Below are 4,311 nucleotides of genomic sequence, written 5' to 3' on the forward strand. Positions count from 1 at the left end.
GGAAATCGGTTTCTGATCCGGTTAACCAATTTTACAGGGCCTGTAACCGGTTCTAGACAAGGTAACCCAAATTTCTTGAAAACCTAGCCAATTCGAATCCAAACCTTAGCAAACCTTCCAGACCTACATATTATACCCCAATAAACATAACCCAAGCAACAGAACAACATAACATGCTCAAAATTAAAATTCACCATTAAAGAGCCAAGCTTGAGTTCTTAAACTGAAAGCTTGCTCAAACCTTATAACCGCCCTTCAATCTACCTCAAATCAACATAAATGATCATAACTTAGCTCTAGAAAACAACAACAAACATCAACAGCAACAATAGTACCCAAACTTACAATTTCATCCAAAAATTCTCAACTTAAAGCTTAAGAAACTAAAGAAAGAGATGCTCGAAGCTTACCTTGACTTGGATAAACTTAAAACTTGCTGAAAATCACTAGATTTTATGAAGAACAATCAATACCCTAGCTGGTTCTATTGGGTTTGAAAGAGAGAGGGTTTCGAGAGAGAGAAAAGTGTTTTTCTCAAGTTTCTTATTTTTAATAAAATGAGAGAAAAATTTGGTTTTATCTAAATAATTAAGAGATAAAATCAAATTATTCATTTCAACTAATGTCCACTAAAGGACAAAAACACCATAAAGCAAAATGACCATTTTGCCCTTCACATAACTAAAAATTATAAAATCACTTAGGGATATTTTGGTCAATTCAAAAATCTCGACTATTCCCGACATTCCCAATGTCTAACTATATTGCCCCGCTATACTAAAAATAATAAGATGTGATTCTAATAGCCAAACATCTGTTCCAATATTGTCGGGCACAAAACATGCAAAAATATGAAATTCCATATATGACATACAAAATGCATTTTGAATTCAAATAAATCTCTGTAAATTGATAATTCATAACTAATATGCAAGTTTCATCATTAAACTTTATTTATCCCCCCTTAAAAGGATTTCGTCCCTGAAATCTAACCTGAACAACTCTGAATACTAAGCCCTCATGTCAGATTCTAACTCCTAGGTGGCTTCCTCCACCCTGCTATTTCTCTAGAATACCTTGACAAAAGCTATGGTCTTGTTTTGAAGAACCTTATCCTTTATGTCTAGGATCTGAACTGGTTGTTCTTCGTATGATAAGTATGGTTGCAGCTAAAGATTTTCATAACTCAACACATGAGTAGGATCTGAAATATACTTTCGAAGCATGGAAACATAAAATACGTTGTGAACAACTGAAAGAGCTGGAGGCAAAGCTAAACAGTATGCCACTTGTCTAACCTTTTCGAGAATCTCAAAAGGTACTGTAAACCTAGGGCATAATTTGCCTCTATTCCTGAAACGTTTGATCCCTTCATCGGAGACACTCGTAGGAACACATGATCTCCTACCCGAAACTCTACATTTTCTGTGTTTCAGATCTGTATAACTCTTTTGCCTACTCTGGGAGGCAAGCATTTGGCCTTACTCTTTTCTATTGCTTCATTAGTTCATTGTACTGATTTTGGATCGAGATATTTCTTCTCTCTCGTTTCATCCCAGTGAATGGGAGATCTACACGTTCAGCCATATAACAGTTCATAAGGAGCCATCCCTATTGGACTCTAATAACTGTTATTGTATGAGAACTCTATCAGTGCTAGATACTTATTCCAGGAGCCCTCGAAATCCATTACACAAGCTCGTAACATATCTTCCAGTATCTAAATTGTCCTTTCGAACTGTCCATTAGTCTGAGGATGGAAAGCTGTAATGAATTTCAGTTTGGTACCCATAACCCGCAGTAGACTTTGCTAGAATTTAGAAGTAAACTTTGGATCTCTATCCAAAACTATAGACTTTGGTGCACATGTAATCTTTCTATCTCCTTGACATATAATTTTGCATATTAATCCACTGTAAAGATTGTTTTTACTGGTAGAAAATGTGTAGATTTCGTGAATCGATCCATCACAACCCAAATTTAATCGTACAAACCCGTGGTTCTAGGTAATCCAACTACAAAGTCCATGGTGATATCCTCTCACTTCCACTCAGGAAGTGTCAAAGGCTGCAACAAACCTGCCGGTCTCTAATTTCAGCCTTGATCTATTGACACATTAAGCTTCGGGATACAAATTCTACCACATTCTTCTTCATCGCGCTCCACGAGAAGTAGGGTTTAAGATCTTGGTACATTTTGGTTGTGCCACGATGCAAGGAGTATGGAGTGGTATGAGCCTCTTCAAGAATCTCGTTTCTAAGTTCCGCACTACTTGGAACACAAACCCTCGTCTTAAACAACAGCATCCCACTATCAGACAGTTTAAAATCTCTGGCTTGACCAGCTCAAACCTCTTCCCTGATCGTCACTAATTCTGGATCAGTTAACGGGATTTTCGGGCAATTTCGTAATTTCACGAATTTTAAAGAGAAGGCTTGGTTTAATTAGATGGGAGTTCGTGAAAAGTGATTATTATTCAGAAATTGAGCCCTAGAAACAAATGAGGAGACTTCAAGAACGGCTTGTGGCGATTCAGATCGATCTCTCCAACCAATTCTTTCTTCTCTCTTTAATTTTTCTATGCTATTTTCTGTGTCAATTTTAATAAAGGATTTGATTATGGATGTTATAAACTAAACTCCTATTTGGGGAGATGATGAATGTTGATTGACATTATCTTTAGTTAACTATAATTGCTATTTCTCCTTTCCTGATTGTGAAATTTATCCATATTTGTGTTTAACTGCATGTTTAAGATTGATCACCTTTTACATGCTTGATGATCCCAATTCAAAATCTGAAAGTAAGAATTGGGAATGCTAAAATTGGATAAACTAGGTTTTGATGTGATACGAAAGTATTTTCATATCCTTTGTGACATTTAGATTATTGCTTAATGCTGATTATATGTTAGTCGAATTCATAGATGATTAGATAACATGTGATTTAGGGCCTAAAAGATGTGAAAAGAGTTAGGTTAATTTTATTATCTATCATTCACATAAAGAAAGAGGAATAAGAATTAGCATTAACAATTGGGTAATTGAAATAGCAAGATTTGTTTCCCTAATTCCTCATCCTTGATTAAACAGCTTTATTGCTTTCTTTAATTTTCTTGTGTTTCTTTATTTTAAACTTTATCAAAATTATTTATCTACCAAATAGATTCATAAGACTAATTTAGTGGTATTGAGTTCAATTCCCTGTGGTTCGACCTCACTCGTGTGAGTTTATTACTTGAACAATGATACGTGCACTTGCGTATTAAAATTGATAACAAATTTTTGGCACCGTTGCTGGTGATTTGTTTAAAAATTGATATTACAAAAATTAGATTTAATTCTACTTTGGTTAATTCATTCTAATTATTGCTAATTTTCTTTCAGATTGTCTTATTTTATTTCAGGCATTAGGGGTGCATGCGATGTCAAGGACAAAGTGTAATATTGTCGGTTGATCTTAAAATCGAAAAGACCTGCAAAAGAAATAGAAGAAACAAAAGGCAAGAAAGAAGTGCAGTAAGAGCTGAAGCAGAAGAAATCATGGCTGACAACTTTAATGGAGGCAACAACTCTAATAATGGGGGAGCAGTAGAAGACCAAGCAAACGGTCATAATCCACCCGACCGTAGTCTGAGAGACTACATTATCCGAACATTGACGGGGGTTCAGTCTTGCATAAGACCACCTGCCGTGGAGGTCAATAACTTTGAAATAAAGTTGGCCATACTACAAATGGTGCAGTCTTCAATCCAGTTTGGTGGACGCTCTTCTGAAGACCCAAATTTGAACCTGTCCAATTTCATGGAGTTATGTCAGACTTTCAAAGTAAACAGAGTCAACGATGATGCCATCCGTTTGAGACTATTTCCATTCTCACTGAGGGAGCGAGCCAAAAGTTGGTTAATTTCCTTGCCAACCAACTCCATTGCTACATGGACTGACTTGGCGACAAAATTCTTGTCAAAGTTTTTTCCTCCAGCTAATTAATAATTTTTGTCAACTGGACAATAAATCTCTCTATGAGGCTTGGGAGAGGTTCAAGGATCTCATCAAAAAATGTGCACATCATGGGATTGAAAAGTGGATGTTAGTTCACAATTTCTACAAAGGGCTGATTGCTAATACCAAAACAATTATAGATGTCGTAGCTGGTGGGGCATTTATGAGAAAAAGTGCAAATGAGGCTTACGATTTACTTGAAGAAATGGCTATGAACAACCAACAATGGCCAACTGAAAGAAGCCAAATGAAGAAAGGTGCTGGTATGCACGAGATAGACGCCATCACCAAGTTGACAGCTCAAGTGGAG

General features: G+C 36.2%; 1 non-coding gene across 1 annotated transcript; it reads right to left on the reverse strand.

The window, feature by feature from the left end:
* Positions 1-3,972: 3,972 nt before the first annotated feature.
* On the reverse strand, positions 3,973-4,076 carry LOC115696118 (small nucleolar RNA R71). The gene has a single exon (XR_004007713.1). It is a non-coding gene; the product is annotated as a small nucleolar RNA R71 (small nucleolar RNA).
* Positions 4,077-4,311: the final 235 nt, after the last annotated feature.

Source organism: Cannabis sativa, chromosome 3 (genome assembly GCF_029168945.1).
Source record: "Cannabis sativa cultivar Pink pepper isolate KNU-18-1 chromosome 3, ASM2916894v1, whole genome shotgun sequence".
NCBI lineage: Eukaryota > Viridiplantae > Streptophyta > Magnoliopsida > Rosales > Cannabaceae > Cannabis > Cannabis sativa.